Source organism: Boleophthalmus pectinirostris, unplaced genomic scaffold, assembly GCF_026225935.1.
Source record: "Boleophthalmus pectinirostris isolate CB_2022bp ecotype Guang Dong unplaced genomic scaffold, ASM2622593v1 HiC_scaffold_12, whole genome shotgun sequence".
Classification (NCBI taxonomy): domain Eukaryota; kingdom Metazoa; phylum Chordata; class Actinopteri; order Gobiiformes; family Gobiidae; genus Boleophthalmus; species Boleophthalmus pectinirostris.
In genome coordinates this window covers 31537531-31555269 of record NW_026571018.1, presented here as the reverse complement: position 1 = coordinate 31555269, position 17739 = coordinate 31537531, and the positions used below count along the sequence as shown (strand labels likewise).

At 40.4% G+C, this 17739-nt stretch overlaps 1 protein-coding gene across 3 annotated transcripts in view; it reads right to left on the bottom strand.

Moving 5' to 3' along the window:
* The window catches only part of aff4 (AF4/FMR2 family, member 4), a 183868-nt gene that overhangs the window by 150503 nt on the left and 15626 nt on the right, over positions 1-17739 (bottom strand). The gene's annotated exons all lie outside the window — the stretch shown is intronic.

Here is a 17739-nt window from a genome sequence, read left to right as displayed (position 1 = left end):
TAAAAAAATAAATGCACAAATGTTGAACCTGATCATTTCTATGGCTGAGTAGACCAAAGACTCACTGTATTATAAAACAAATCTGCATTTTATCAGTAATAATTTTAGCTGCCCCCCATCTGTATTAAGTCATATTGGCCTATATTGGAGTTGTGCTTTGTTTCATTCTCACATGTTTGAGTAATTTACTTGTATTACCGCATGACATCACAAGGTGGTACAGATCGTTTTCAGTTTGATAGAAGAACTCGGCCTAAATATATGTGTCAAACATGCGTGAATGAAGCCAAACACAACTCCAGGTATGCTTGTGACGAGAAAAACATTATAACATACATTCGAAAATAACGTAATATACTTATTAAGGTTAGGATCAGTCTTCAGGAAACGAATTGAAGCCAGTGTAATGTCCCCAAAAGGCATGAGAACCCAAGACGTGTGTATGCGTGTGCGCTGTTCCCAAGGTCTTAGACATGGGGCTCTAATCTGACGTGTTTCACATTCCCAATTTCCTCCGCTGATCCTTCTCTCCTCCTCTGCTCCCAAACTGCCCTCCACATGTGAACACCAATGTTTATTTCCATGGAATTTGAGTGATATGCATTCTCCAGCACTTATCCACATAACTACAGAGTGATATGGGAATACTGCTATATGCATTTATTCTGATATTTGCACGAACACCGGAAAATTTGCAGTAAACTGGGAGGAAATCGAGAATTTAAAGGGTCTATATTACACAAAATTGACTCTTGAGAGCTTTAAGTCATGTTATAATGTTGTTACATCATCATAAATATACCCGGAGTTGTGTTTTGTTTCATTCACACATGTTTGAGTAATCATGCATTATTACTCTGTCTACATCTCCAAAGCTCAAAATGCTCTGTTCCACCTTGTGATGTCATGAAGCTGTAGTTTTAACAAATTAACAACTACCTTTTACCAGTGGCGGAGTTAGCAATTTGGGGGGCCCTAGGCGAACTTGAGTTTTGGGCCATCACTGTAATGCACCATTTTTTTTTTTTTTTTAATTTTTTTTTTTATATATTTATTGTCTGTTTTTCCCATTGTTCTTGAGACATGCACATCTCTACTTTTTTTTTAAATTATGGTGGATTGGAAACTTGTCTTATTAGTTCGGTAGCCTACTACATAACCAGAACTGAAAGTAGTTTTATTTTTTTGCTAGTACAATTACATTTTTGCTCACATCCATTACATATTATTATTATTATTTTTCTTATTATTATTTTTAAAAAGTAAATTACTCTCATTTAATGTCATATTGAGAGAAAATCAAATTGCTCTGAGGCCTTGGCCATTTGTGGCACTGAAGGCTACTGGCTGGGTTTGAGTTTGGTTTGGGTCCAGGTTTGAGGGCCCTAGGCAGCCACCTACTTTTGCCTAATGGTAGTGCCGGCTCTGCTTTTTACTTTTAGTTCAGTAGAGATTGTCAGTTCCAGGACTGAAACAGTGGTGGAGTTAGCAATTTGGGGGCCCTAGGCAAACTTGAGTTTTGGCCCATCACAATAATGCACCATTTTTCTGTGTTGGTTTTTTTTGTGTCTGTTTTTCCCCATTGCTCTTGAGACATGCACATCTCTATTTTTTTGAATTTTTGATTGGAAACTTGTCTTATTAGTCCGGTAGCCTACTAGATAACCAGAATTGGAAGTAGTTTTATTTTTTTTCTAGTACAATTACACTTTTGTTTACATCCATTACATATGATGATTATTATTTTTCTTATGATTATTGTTTAAAAGTAAATCATTATTTTCAATATCAATATTTCATATTTAACTCAATATTTAATGTCGTATTGAGAGAAAATCAACTTGCTCTGAGGCTTTGGCTAGTGGCATTGAGGGCTATTGGTTGGGGGCCCCTCCAGGTTTGGGAGCCCTTGGCAGCCGCCTACTTTTGCCTAATAGTAGCGCCGCCTCTACCCTTTACCTTTAGTTCAGTAGAGATTGCCAGTTCCAGGACTGAAATCATCCAAATGACTCTTATGAAGGTGCATGGTGCATTTCAAAACAGAGTGGAAGCACTTTCTTCCTGTATTGTCACATGACAGCACAAGGTGGAACAGAGTGTTTTCCATTTAAAAGAAAAACTCACCCTTAATATGCAAGGTTTGTGTGTTAAACATGAATGAAACAAAACACAACTCCAGGTCTGTTTGTAACAAGGAAACATTATAACATGGATCAGAAAATAGCGTAATATGGGCCCTTTAACCTGAGAGATTCTAAAATGTTGATTACTTTGGTTGAGAACTTTTTACTCTTTCAAACAATCATGCATTTTGCCAATAGTGTGTCCAGTCTTCGTGATATCAGCCCTTTTCATTTTTCTTCCCACTCTCCTCCAAACTCCATCACTGACATTATCCGGTATACATTTCTCCACAGGACTCGTCTTGGCTGTGGTGTTGACGTGTGGGTATAGAGCAGTTTGTAAGCAGATGTGGATGTGATCAGTGCTGAAACGTCACAGTCATGAGTCATCCCTCTCTCCCACCCTCCCTCCATCCATCTCTCCCTCCCTCCCTCCCTCCCTCTGCACGCCGGTTTGATCAGGTACAGTATAAAAGCAGCTCCATCACTCTTTAGACACACTTTCACTACACTCGTTTGTTTCACTTTGTTTCACACATCAAATATTCAAGTTTATAGTTTAAATGGTCTGTATTACGCTATTTTCTGATCTAAATTATAATATTTCCTCATCACAGACATATCTGGAGTTGATGTTTAACACACAAACCATCCATATTTAAGCTGAGTTCTTCTCTAAAACTGAAAACACTCTGTTCCGCCTGGTCATGTCATGTTGTAATACAGAAAGAAAGCGCCACTCTGTTTTTAAACTCTGTACACCTTCACTAGAATCATTTGGATCATTTCAGCTCTGGAAATGTCAATCTCTACTGAACTAAAGGTAAAAGTTAGCTGTTAACTTGAAAACTACAGCTACATGCCATAGTATGAACACTCTGAAGGTCTTTAACGGGACAGTCTGGAATTTTGGACATAGGGCCTCATTTCCTAGTGAGCCAGAGTGTTAGAAACGTGTTGAGACACTTTTTAAAATATTCCATCCAGTCCTTGTATTTGCAGAGGTTGTTGTTGCTAGGCTAGTGCATGTCAATGGCCATAGTTATCCTGCCATTAAGAACACTCTTACCCACTCGAACACCCGAAGCAAACCTATTATTACACCAGACTGTCGATGTAAATGTCTGTGTTGATAGAATAATGTTTGAAATAAAACTAACCTTGCATTGCATGAATCGTCGCATGTTGAGGGACTATTTTCTCATATATCAGTCCGCCACTGCCAAGCTTTCTATCAGGAAGTACAACTCGCTGCTGCTGCTCAGATATAAATCCTTCAAATGCAAGGTTGGTTTTACTTCTAAATTTATTCTATCAACAGAGACATTCACGTCGACAGTTTGGTGTAATAACAGATTTGCCTCAGGTGTTTTGTGGAGTGGGTAAGACTGTTTTTAGTGGCAGGCTAACTATGGCCATTGACATGCACTAGCCTAGCACCAGCAACCTCTGCAAATACAAGGACTGGATGGAATATTTAAAAAAGTGTCTTCACACGTCTCCAACACTCTGGCTCACTACGAAATGAGGTTCTATGTCCAAAATTCCAAACTGTCCCTTTAAAAGTATCTGTCTTTGCCAGCCAAGTTACGGCTCAGATCTGTGGAGATGTGTGTGAATAAATGTTTATTGCTAGTGTGGAACATTCCATGCAAAACAATGCACCTCCAAGCAGGAAAAAAACTGAAAAGTTACATAAGGAAGCTTTAAAGTCAAATGAGAGATGTTTCTTTCTTTAGAGGAGCACTGTGTAACTTTTCTGGTGGAGGGTCCGTCACCTGCTTGTTTCTATGGAGATGTCATTGCTCAACCTGGAATGTTCCACAATATGACATTAAATAACTCTACTTTACATTTATTAAATTACAGGTGGTTTCATGACAAAAAAAAAACAAAAACTAGAAAGTGGCGTTCTGACTGTGATCGGGGTCGCCTCTCCACAGATCTGACCCACAACTTGGTCTAGTTTGGTCTCCACGAAGTTGGAAACATTCAACACCATACTGCCAGACAAAGCAATAACATCTCCATGGAGAAAAGCATTTGACGGACCCTCCGCTCGAAAAGTTACACAATGCGTGGTAAAATTAACTTCTGCAACACCCGCCGACACCACCGGGAGGCGCCCACCGATCCCCGCCCCGCCGTTTGAGAAGCGCCGCTCGCATTAATGCACAAAGCCGTATTTAAACAGTAAACCTTCCTTATCTCCACCTTTCCCTCGGATGTGGCGTGTTTGTTTTGTTGCATCAATCGCTGTCCGTGTGTTGATTTGACCCCTAGTAACTCGCAAATACCCCATAATCTTGCTGTCAAAATAACGTCATATATTTAAACTCCTTATACATTTTGCAATCGTGACAGTTACTTGCGTTATGAGAGCGTAAACGTGACAGGAGAGGCCCACGTTAGATGTAGCATGTTCTAGTATTTGATGGCTGGGTAAACAGACAGCGGAAGCAGCGGGACAGTGTATCAGGGGCTATCGGCGCTAATGTTGACTCTGCACTTTGTTATCTGCTTGTGAACTCTGCACACCGACTCAACATAAACACTCATTCACCATAGGCCCGTGTCCGTACGAGCTAGTGTACTTCATATAAGGTACTGCAAAAGTTTCATTCGTGTACTTTTGAAATATCTTGGACACGTTACATTAGTCCCTGCCATAGACTGTACTGTATATATAAATGTGCATTGCTAACCTGCTTGCTGCCGCGGTCCAAATAGGAAGTGAGCATGGGTGCGCTTCCGGTTCCATCGACTCTGGCTTCAATTCACTTTCCATTGAAAAATCGTCGTTGCTCTCTCTGTAACTGCTGCTGTCAAGCTCCTCATTTTGCTCTTTGAAACTGCATTATGTAACATTTCTGCAATCCGGCATCAGTTTGTCTCCATGTTATTGAGAGGGAGGGAGTCAAGCAGGTTACAGCACTACACTACATTACAGTTCAGGTCTGTGGAGAGGAGCCCCTATTCACAGAAGAAATTATGGCATTTTTGAGCAACAGAAACACAAGCCATGAGTAAATGCTAGATGGATATGTTTAAAGTCATACCATGAAACATTCCAGGCAAAGTAATAACATCTCCATGAAGACAAGTATGTTGCAGACACTCCACACTCCACACTCCACACACTTTTGTATTTTGCTCTTTCTGTAAATCAATATCAACATTAATAACAGTTCATTGAGCTGCCCTTTTTCGTCAAGGTTGTTCCCGTTAGCATTAGCAACAGGTTTGATTGACAGCGTTGCTAATCTTGCATTCTATTGAATGTCGGTAATCAATAAATCTCAGTCAGTTCTCCCTAGATCCGTTGTATATGCGTTCCATTACAACGGTTGGGGAAAATATGGATGCCCGAGAAAGTTTAATGTAACGATTACCTATTGTTAGCTGTCGCCAACTCATTTATGGCAGTTTGACTATTACATGTTCAGAAAAAAACTTCTGCGTACTGTCAAATGATGTGAAAGAAAGTCTAAATGACACTACAAAGTTTTTAGAAGACACTTTCTCTACACAGACACAACTTAACATATCAAAATGACCAAAAGACAATTGAAGTGTGACGTCGCCCAGAACGCTTAGCTTCACTCAGATGAAGCTCCTGAGGCTAAAGGTTACAGGAGCGAATTTAGAGCCAGGCTCCATATTTGGAAATCCAATCCAGCTGTGAGTATTATAGCAAACACAAGAGTCAATCTTGACTGAGGTCATTAAATGTGCCCGCCCTTCTCACCAGAATGTGGGAAGGGGGCTTACTTAGCAATGAAATGCACTGTCAGTCAAACCTGTTGCTAACGCTAGTGGGAGTGACCTTGGAGAATGAAGGCGTCTGATTGGACCATTATTTATGTTCATATCTCGATTTAGAGACCGAGTAGTGAAATGAAAAATTCAGGATCATGTAGAGCAGGTTAATTTGAACATTTTAAGACCAAAATGACGAGGTTCACAGCAGCAGTTACAGAGAGAGGGGCCACAAGATCCCAATGTAAGTCAATTGGAGCCAAGGTCAGAAGGAGCCGGAAGAGCTGCATGTGAACTTCCTGTTTGGAACACAGCAGCTAGCGCGTTATCGAGTCTGTTTTGGAACCCCGATTTGATTGGCCGTTCTATTGCACTTTCTTGAAGTGGAGGTCAGTTTTCTCCAAGTCCTGAGCACAACAGAATGCAGTTTAATTGTTACTGTCAATAGCCTTGCTCCTGATTGACTCTTTAGTTGCTATGATACTTGCGCTCAGAATTTCAGATATGAAATATGAAACTTGGCTTCAAATTTGCTCCTATAACTGGCAGCCTTTGATGAGCTTCATTTGACTGGAGATGAACGCTCTGAGTCACATCACAGTCCTTTAGTCCACTTCTTTCTACAGTCTATAAGCACAGATATGTAGGCAAAGAGACACAATGGCAGCCCGCTCTGGTCAGAATTTATCCAGCAATAAAAAAAAGCCAACCCCTTTTGCAGCTTATTTTTACACATTTCGCCACCAACTCAAATTTATGTTGCAAAAGTTGTTTGACGTGATCTCCGCCAAAAGTAAATGAAATAAAAATATTGTAGGGAAAAAATAAAAACACAAAACTTCCACTTAAACTAATAGGGTTATTAGGGAACACATAAACAGCCTGAATATTCAACTTTGGGACCATTTATCATGCACAAAGTGTGAAAGAGCTGCTTCTGGAGTTTGATTCTGTTGATATTAGAGGTGTATCATTTCCCCCACGCTGGCTCCATAAACACAAATGTCATCAGGTTTAAAATAATGTTGAGCTTAGAGGGACTCAGATCAGGAGCTGGAGGTGAGTGTGGAAAACCAGGTGCTAATAGTGTGAAGCCTGTTTCCACTCAACAGGAAATACTGTCAAGGAGATTCAAATGTACATGCAAACCAGTGCTGGAAGAAGTACTTGTCACTTAAGTAAAAGTACAGATGCTGAAACAAAAAAAAAAAAAATAAAGTAACGTAAGTATAAGTAAAAGTATCACATGAAAAAATCTACTTGCAAATTGGTACACCATGTAACGTTTTGGTTTAAGGTCTGTCACCTGCTTGTTTCTATGGAGATGCCACTGCTCTGCTTGGAATGCTCCACAGTGTGACATTAAACAACTCTACCTTACATTTATTCAATTACAGGTGGTTTTATAACTCAAAAATATCTACAATAATAGGTGTTCTGTCTGTGAGCGCCTCTCCACAGATCTGACCTGTACCTTGGTCTGGTTTGGTCTCCATGAAGATAGAAAGGTTTAATGTCATACTGTGAAACATTCCAGACAAAGCAAGAACATCTCCAGGGAGAAAAGCATTTGATGGACCCTCCACCAGAAAATTTACGCAATTCAACTTTAAGTAAAAGTGTTAAAGTACCTGTTTAAAAATGTCCTTAAATAGTAAAAAGTATTTCACGTAGATTTTCAAGGAAAATTCTGTGTAACATTTATTTTGCCTGTTATTATAGAATAGAAATAGTTACTTTTTGTGTTATAACTATGTATTTACGTTTTTGTTTTTTTTATTATTTAGTTTTTTTAAATTTATGTTCTATGTATTACTGTCCGAAATAAATAAACATAATAATAATAATAATAATAATAATAATAATAATGATAAATTTGAGGTCTTAAAAAGCTTCCGATGTATTGATTTTGATAAAGATTTGTGCTGAATTTTGTTCAACAGAAACAATTACATTTATAATTTTTTTTGCTAGTTGCTTTTATTTGTATATTTTTGATTGCTTGAAGTACAAATGTGTTGAAAAGAAAACCCCTCAGTCTTTTTCAGAATAATAATAGTAATAATAAAAAAAAATACTTTTAGACTGCGTTTATATGATGATTGTCTGAACAGAAGATGTAAAAGTGGCATCGCGTCTTCACTTTTTATTGTGTGTTTTATTGAGTGTTTTTGGGAAGAAATCTGCGTGCATCCGGTGACGCAAAAGTCTGTGGAATTTGATTGAGTATGCATGCCAGGTTTCTGTGTACTGTATGTATGTGACGTAAATGTGTACGTGATGTGAGCAGATGTGACCAGAGTTTTGCGTCTTGGGCAGTGTAGACGGAAACGCTACGGCGGAGCGTATTCAACTTTTCCACTGTGGAGGGTGGTTTCAGATTTTTGCATTTTTAAGCCCCAAAAAAACATTTCAATGAAAGGCACTTCTGATAAAATATTTTGACGGTTTTCCTGCAAGCGTTCCCATGTAAACAGGTCCTTACTTTTCAGTCCAGTTAAAAATGTAGTGGACTAGATAGAAAGTACAGATCGGTGCTCTCAAATGAAGTACAAGTAAAACGTATCCACTTTAAAATCTACTTAAGGAAAGTAGAAATACCTAAAATGTATATAAGTGCAGTACTTTACTACTTTTCATTCATTATGTTCCACCACTGATGCAATCACATAGGCTCTGGTATTTCTGAGGGATGATTCCAGGACAACAGGTTTTGAGCAGAAGTATTCAGGGAACTAATACTATATGCTAGAGTTCAGCACAAACAAATACAGATGATAAATATCTGTTTTGGAAATCATGATTATGGAAAATGCCTGATGGTCACATTCTCTTCAAGACACTTTACATCAAGGAATCACTCACCCATTCACACACACATTCATACACCGGTGTACATAGACATTGGGGGCGGAATGGGTTCAGTGTCTTGCCTAAGGTCACAACAACAGCATTCGTCTGTGCGAGCTGGAATCACAACTGAGGGAAAATGGATCTGACAGCTCAACCAATGATGTTTATGTCGACAGAGGGATTTCAACAGCCAACTTTCGGATTAGTGGACTAACACTCTACAAACTGAGCTATTATCACCCATTTAAGCAGTAGACATGGAAAATAATTCAGGGGTGGCTGCAGTAGAGTAATAGAGGCTGTGTTTTGTTTCATTCACACATGTTTGAGTAATCTTTTACACCGTCAGAACTCAAAACGCCTTATTCCATCTTTTGACGTCATGGAGTGGTAGCTTTCAGGTTAACGGCAACTTTATATTTAGTTCAGAGGGGCAATTCCAGGGTTGAAATGTATGGAGTTTAAAAACACAGTGTTTTCAGTTTGAGAAAAGAACCCAGCTTGAGGGCCTGTTTGCACGAGAACGCCTGCTGTTAAAAACGTCAAAATATTTTATCGGAAGTGCCTTTCGTTTAGATCAGGGGTGTCCAGACTTTTTTCATCAAAGGCCATAGAGAGAGCCGTAGACTGATGCTCAATATAGTGAATAATTGAAATAAGTGCATGTTTAACACATTAGAATGAGCCATCAGTCTTTATTCATGCTAAGATCCTAAAAATCACACACAAAATATTTAATATGAGCTTTATCAAGGTAGACTTAAAAAAAAAAAAAAAAAAAAAACTTGCAGTAAAAAGTACATTTTTAATTGATGCAAGGTAACTTAGGGCAACTCACCTGGAAGCTTGAGGGCCAAGAAAAAATTGTCTGATTTGGCTGACGGGCCATGGTTTGAACATGCCTGGTTTAGATGGTGACGGCGTTTTTGGGGTGTAAAAAGCAAAAATCTGAAACCACCCTCCAGAGTGAAAAAGTTGAATACACTCTGCCATAGTGTTTCTGTCTACACTGCCCAAGACGCAAAACTCTGGTCAGATTGTCTCACGTCGTGTACGTGTTTACGTCACATACATACAGTACACAGAAACAAACATGTCGGATAATTTCCATGCATTGGACCGTTGGATCTAATAAACTTACAGGAGGCTCTCAACAAATGTACAGAATATGCCGAGATACGATTAGTGAACAGAGAAGGATCTGCAAACACTTCTGTCAAATTCTGGATGCACCAGGTTGTCCCAGGCGAGCCAGACGGATACGGACGAGACCTGGGAGAACCAATCGATGGTGGAACAACTTTGAAGGAGTTGTTCATGAAAATGTGTGAAAACTTCCATATATTCAAAGTCGTTTTAAGTGAATGCCGCCCGGCATGCATGCCCAATCGAATTCCACATACTTTTGCGTGACCTTATGCACGCAGATTTACTTCCGAAAATGTTTGTGAAGACGCAACGCCACTTTTGCGTCTTCTGTTCAGACCGTCATCATATAAACCTAGCCTAAATATGCAGGATTTATGTGTTAAAAATGTGTGTGAAAAAAAAACACACCGTCCAGGTCTGTTTTTGATGAGGAAACAACATTAGACAACATAGATCAGAGGTAACTTTAACCTATTTTAACCTATATCTACACTTTAAATCATGTTGCTGATCTAATAATGTAGGACACAGTACAGCTTTTGGGCCGCACGATGTGATAAATATCCGCCCACCCCTACTCCCAACAAACCGTGCAGTCCCTCAATGTGTCAGCTGTGTGTCCGTTCAGAGGATAAACATTAGCGATTGTCATTCCACCTCCTCTCGTGTCCTCCGTCCTGTCGGGGAAATGGGAACCAGACGTTAGCACTGCTCCAATCAAGATGTCCACCGCTCCACCAGTGCATTATGGGACGAGTAAACACAGAGTTCCGATGGTGCCGCGGGGTCCCTGGGCAGAGGCAGCAGGGGTGAGGGAGAGGGGCCGCAGCACACTGTCCCACACGACGAACAACTGTCAACATCGGGATACAAAGAGGACGGATTTGATTTGGAAAAATATGCAGCTTAATCAAGTGTTTGCAATGGAGTGTAGCGGCAAAATAAGCACGTTACATCAGGAATTACTCGACTGACTTGAGCATGCATTTGTAATTACACAAATTATTTCGATTTTTGGTCATTCTGGTCTTAAAATGTTCGTATTTCTCAACACGCTCTACACGATCCTGGTGTTTTTATTTCGCTATTTCTGTAAATCTGTTCCTATTCCTAGTATGGATCTAGCTCTAAAGTTATAACCGCAGCCTCAGTGAGCTTCATTTGACTGGAGACGAGCGCTATGGATGACGTCACACTGGTCGGAATTGAACCACCGACCCTCCAGTGATAAGAAAAAGCTGACTCTGGTTGCAGCTTATTTTTACATGTTTCACTACCAACTCGAATTTATTTTGCAAAGTCGTCCACTGTGATCTCCGCCAGAAGTAAATGAAATAAAAATATTGTAGGGAAAAAAATAAAAACACAAAACTTCCACTTTAACTAATAGGGTTATTAGGAAACACATAAACAGCCTGAATATTCAACTTTGGGGCCATTTATCATGCAAAAAGTAGGAAAGAGCCGCTTCTGGAGTTAGATTCTGTTGATATGAGAGTAATAATCCTTTTGTTTGTAAATCAGTTCCTATAGGCTTTATTCACGCTTATGTCACACACCAGGTAGATGTATGGAAACATGAGACGACAACTTCCAGTGTAGTTACCAACAATGGACCGACCGACCATTGAAGTACCATATTTTTTGGATTATAAATTGCTCTGTAGTATAAGTCGCTCCAGCCAAAAAATGCATAATGAAGAAGAAGAAAAAAAAAAAAGTAAATCGCACTGGATTATAAGTCGCACTTTTGGGGGGAAATTAATTTTATAAATGCAGAGACCAGGACCATTTCATCTTGAATGGCAAGTTCTAGTAACAACAGAACAGAGAACCGTCACATATGAACAGTTCTTCAGATAACTATAGCATAAACAACAGAACACGTTTACCAAACTCAACCCAATCTCACTCTGTGACCTGTGAAATGGAGCGCCGCCTTCTCTTCCGCGTTGCTGCAAACTGTAATTCTAACTAGAACTCAGCATCAGTTCCAGTTCAAATTATTCGCTGAAGTCCAGGCTTTGTTGATGCATCCAGTGATTTCCAGGAAACTTGTATGTTGCACCCTCCCAGTTACTGTAAATCTCTGTTCTCCATCTCTGCTTTCCGCCAGTCCCCCACAAGTTTCTCGCTCACTCCAAACTTTCTTTCTGCTGCTTCAGTACCGTTTTCGGCTGCATCTTTCGCTACTTGCAGCAGGATAGCAGCTCTTACTGCAGGAGACATGCGCAGTAGATTAAAGTGACAGTGGTACAGGAGTAATAGGAGCAGCAGATACTGACACACAAACCAGTATCGTGAGGCTGTCAGTGTGGAAAATTTTAATATATAAGTCACACCAGAGCATAAGCCGCAGGACCACGCAAACCATGAAAAAAAGCACGACTTATAGTCCGAAAAATACTGTAAATATGATCAGCAGTAAAATGAAGACTGCATACGTATGTGCTCTTCGGAATCATCTTGAATTTGGCGCCTCTTTCTTCTAATCGCATGTACCCTGTGCACTCGGAGTTGTGGAAATGATGAAAACTGAAATGTGGTTGTTGATTAGCCGAACGTAACAGAACACTACAATGACATGGAGATGAAGACAACTGGGCCATTTACTCAATTTTTCCTAGATTTTTGTCAGACTTAGGCTGCGTTCAGAGCCTGAAGTGACCCAAATCTGATTTTTTGGCCCCTATGTGACCTGTATCTGATCTTTTAATGACAGTCTGAATGACACAGATCCGATTTTTTCAAATGCGACCCAGGACACTTCGAAATGTGGTCCTGAAACCGATACATATCCGATCATTTGACATGCGACTTCAGTCTGAACGGTTAAAGCAGATGAATCCGACCTACACGTTATCAACAAGCCACAAACGTCACTATTCTGCGCTGAAGTAGGCGAAAATTGTTAATGAACTCCGTGTCACTAAAGCGAAGCACATCACCACTCACCACTCTTGGCTACGTCTCCACATCCACACGTTCCTTTCAACGGACGTCGCTGCTGCTGCCCCACAAAACACCACGGCCACAAACCTCGTCCTTCTCCTTCTTCTCTTTAAAACAAGTAAGTTGTTCATGTTCTGGCTCCGGTACAAGAGAAACTTTAAAATCTCCAGGTGCTCAATGCTCGCGTCCATGTTTGGACAACTTCCGTAAACACAGAGCACGCACGCTGCAGTTGACGTCATCGTGTCTCCAGTGCGCATGCGGGACACTTTCGGGCCGTTTACCGTTCATACTGGAGTCACATACAAGTCGCATTTAATTGACAATGTGAACGACCTCGCAAAAACATCGGATTTCACAAAAAAATCGGAATTGAGCGTTAAGCCCTGCAGTCTGAACGTAGCCTTACAGAGCCCGCCGGAATTTGTTATCGCATCTTTCCAAACGTCTTAATATGTAACTGGCTCCAAATTCAGCCTTTATCACTGCAGGCCTCGCTGAGCTTCATTTGACTGGAGCCGAACGCTGTGGGCTCCGCTTCTTTACACGGTCTGTGCTCCCGTCATACTTCATAAGTGAGGTTTCTGTGTAAAATCAGCAGACCTTGCAACACTTAGGCCTGGTTATGAGCGTCTGGTGCGCACACACACACACACACGCACGCATACACACACATACAGTGCAGGGCAGAGGACATGTTCCCCTGTGTTTGAGTGGGACTTAGGTGTAAATCCACTCACCGTCGCCGTGGCTACAGTTAAGTTCCTGTATTCCCCGGCGTGGCCTCCCTGTTGACTGCTGTGTAACTGCTAGTCAAACACAAAGTCCTTATCATAGGTAAACAGTACGCAGCCACTCAGCCATCCGGCCACAGCCATACTCACACGATAAACATCTCGAGCCGCGTTCAAATCTCATTTCCGCTGTCCGATTCGGAAACTTGTTTATTTCCAAAAGCATCTGGAATATTAACGTGCCCTTGAAGGAATTTCCGGGTTTGGGCTCATGCAGGGAACACATGCATCTCTCTCTCTCTCTCCGTCTCCCTGTTTCGCACTCCCCTCTCTTTATCTGTTCCATTTCTCTCCCTCTCTTTCTCTCTGTGTGTGTTTCTCACTCCCTCTCTTTATCTGGTCTCTCTCTGTTTCTTACCCTGTGTTTATGTGCTCTGTCTCTCTCTCTCTCTCCCTGTTTCTTACTTCTTCTATCAATCTTTCACTCTTTCTCCCTCCTTCTCGCTCCTTCTGTTTCTCTGCTCTCTCTCTCTCTCCTTCTCCCTGTTTCTCACTCCCTCTCTTTATCTGGTTTCTCTCTCTTTATCCCTCTCTTTATATGCTCTCTCTCTCTCGCTTTCTTTCTCCCTATTTCTCACTCCTTCTCTTTATCTGCTTTCCCTCTCTCTCCGTGTTTCTCACTTCTTCTGTTTATCTGCTCTCTCTATATTTCCCTGTTTCTCACTGCCTCTATTTATCTATTCTCTCTCTGTCTCTCTCTCTCTCGCTGTAAGTGTCTCTCTCTCCCTGTTTCTCACCCCTCTCTTTATTTGCTCTGTCTCTCTCTCTGTCTCTCTGTAAGTGTCTCTCTCTCTGTTTCTCACCCCTCTCTTTATTTGCTCTCTCTGTCTCTCTCTGTTTTTCACCCTCTCTCTTTATTTGCTCTCTCTGTCTCTCTCTCTCTCTGTCTCTCTCTCTTTGTCTCTCTGTTTCTCACCCTCTGTCTTTATTTGCTCTCTCTCTCTCTCTCTCTCTCTCTGTCTCTCTCTCTGTCTCTCTCTCTCTGTTTCTCACCCCCCTCTTTATTTGCTCTCTCTGTCTCTCTCTGTTTTTCACCCTCTCTCTTTATTTGCTCTCTCTGTCTTCTCTCTCTCTGTCTCTCTCTCTCTCTCTCTGTCTCTCTCTCTCTGTCTCTCTGTTTCTCACCCTCTGTCTTTATTTGCTCTCTCTCTCTCTCTCTCTCTCTCTCTCTCTCTCTCTCTCTCTCTCTCTCTCTGTCTCTCTCTGTCTCTCTCTCTTTGTTTCTCTGTTTCTCACCCTCTGTCTTTATTTGCTCTCTCTCTCTCTCTCTCTCTCTCTCTCTCTCTCTCTCTCTGTCTCTCTCTCTGTCTCTCTCTCTCTCTCTCTCTCTCTCTCTCTCTCTTCTCTCTCTCTCTCTCTCTCTCTCTGTCTCTCTGTTTCTCACCCCTCTCTTTATTTGCTTTCTCTCTCTCTCTCTCTCTCTCTCTCTCTCTCTCTCTCTGTCTCTCTGTTTCTCACCCCTCTCTTTATTTGCTTTCTCTCTCTCTCTCTCTCTCTCTCTCTCTCTCTCTCTCTCTCTCTCTCTCTCTCTCTCTCTCTCTCTCTCTCTCTCTCTCTCTCTGTCTCTCTGTTTCTCACCCCTCTCTTTATTTGCTTTTCTCTCTCTCTCTCTCTCTCTCTCTCTCTCTGTCTATCTTTCTCTCTCTCTTTCTTTCATTCTCCCTGTTTCTCACTCCCTCTCTCTTTTACACACTGCAAAAAACTATCTCTAACTAACAAAATCTAACTAAACGAAAATGACTTCATTTAAGAACATTTGACTTGCTTAGATTCATCTTGGTGCAAAGTGAAAAGAGTTGTATTTTTCTTATCTTAAGTGCAGCAAGATGTATTTTCATATTTGAAGTACAAAAACTCTTGTTTCACTGGTAGATCTTGTTTTATGTGAAATGTACTCAAATTATGATGAAACTTTCTTAATTCGAGTCGTCTGAACTTGGGTAGATTTTGGTTTTTGCACTGCATGTTGAAGTACTGATTTGCCAAGTTTGGATAACCAGTGCATTATTAATTTTTTCTCCACGTGATCAGCTTCATGTTACGATTGTGGGTTCTTTTTATGGAAACAAAAGAAATACAACAACAACAAAAAATAATAATAATAAAAAAATCATATTAAAGGTGCACTATGTAACTTTTTGGTTGGGGATCTGTCACCTGTTTGTTTTTATGAATACATCTTTGCTCTGACTGGAATGTTCCACAGTATGACATTAAACAGTTAAAAAAATTCAATTACAAATGGTTTTACAGCTCAAAAATACCTAGAAAAACGAGCATTCTGACTGTGGGTTGCCTCTCCACAGATCTGACCTGTAACTTTGTCTGGTTTGGTCTCCATGAAAACGGAAAGGTTTAATATTACAGTGCATGTTTTGTGATTGTGATTAAAATGCTCTGCTTCAGTGTTCTGGTTGAAGGTTCACCACCTGCTGGGGCATTAATATGTTCTTGATTTGTCTGGAATGTTCCACAGTGCAGTGCGCAAAACCACAACGTCTCCATGGAGAACAGTCCACAGCAGGACTCGAATGGACTTCATTTAACAAATAAGAAGAATATGTGTGAATGCGCCCGCAATCCCAAATTGGGATTGTGCAAGATTTGTAGGATAACAAAATAGCTGCTGGTTATTTAAAGGTGCACTGTGTAACTTTTTGGTATGGCATCTGCACCTGCTTGTTTCTGTGGATATGTCATTTCTCTGCTTGGAATATTCCACAGTATGACATTAAACAGTTCTGTCTTGCATTTGGGTCTGGTCAAGCGGTAACGGAGGAAAACAGGAGCAGATTTTTTACATTCAAATAGCTCTTATTCAGAAACTAGAGGGACTATTGAAATAAGTAAAGTATCAGAATGTAGGAAAGAGTTAACACTCCAACAGGGTAAAGTTAAACCTGTGATATTCTTTCAAGTTGTTGACAAAAATTTTTAAAACTCATGTCGGTAACGGAGGGAATGAAATATGCAGCACTTTTTGGGCAATAAATACAAACTGATAACTACTGGTTCTCACTTACATATCCTTAACAAACTGGTTTGAATATTTGCTTAATATAGTTTTCTACCATATGGTACAAGATTAGGTTGAAAAACCTCTTACTTTTTGAGTAATGAGATTTTTTTATTAAGAAAGGTCATGGTAACGGAGGGAAAATTATGCAAGCAAGTAGAAGGTGCATGATTTTGCATCATTTGTCAGCTTTTTTCTTCCGAATACTTTAATATTACTTCAAAATGAAAGGGAACTATTTCTATAAAATATGTCAGTCCTTCCAAGTAAATTTTTATCATTTTAAATACTTTTTTTTTTTTTTAAATCATGTACTTTCAGGAGGCCCCGGGGAAGACCCAGGAGGGACTATGTCTCCCAGCTGGCCAGGGAACGCCTCGGGGTCCCCCCGGAGGAGCTGGAGGACGTGTCTGGGGTGAAGCAAGTTTGGGAGTCCCTGCTTAGGCTGCTGCCCCCGCGACCCGGCCCCGGATAAGCGGAAGAAAATGGATGGATGGATGGATGTACCTTCATCAACAGTTCAAAGATGGAATAACACAAGATATGATGAAATACATCCATTTATTTACATGATTTGCAGGTCTTTGAAATTTGGGAAATAATTTTTGTCCATGTTTCATACATGGACTGTTTAAAATGTATGTAACTTTAGAACCAAAAAATGGTACAGAAAAAAGGTTAACAGTTTCATAAACTAGAGTACATATGTATCTGTTGAATACATGTTTATATCAGATGCATTAACTTGAATTTTTGGCCTTGCTGTTTACTTCTGCTTGACCGCGCCCATTTATCAATTAGAGGTGCTCAAATATACCTGGAAAAACAAACACTCTGACCAGATCTGACCTGTAACTTGGCCTGGTTTGGTCTCCATGATGATAGAAAGATTTAAAGTAAAACACTGTGAAACATTCCAGACAAAGCAATAACGTCTCCATGGAAGAAAAAAAAAAGCATCTGACAGACCCTCCACCAGAAAAGCATATTTTTTTACCATTCAACTTCCATCTTCAGTTTTCTTTGATTCTTGTAGTTGAGAAAATGATTCCTTGTTTAATGCGATCAGACTATAGACTGCATAAATATTTGG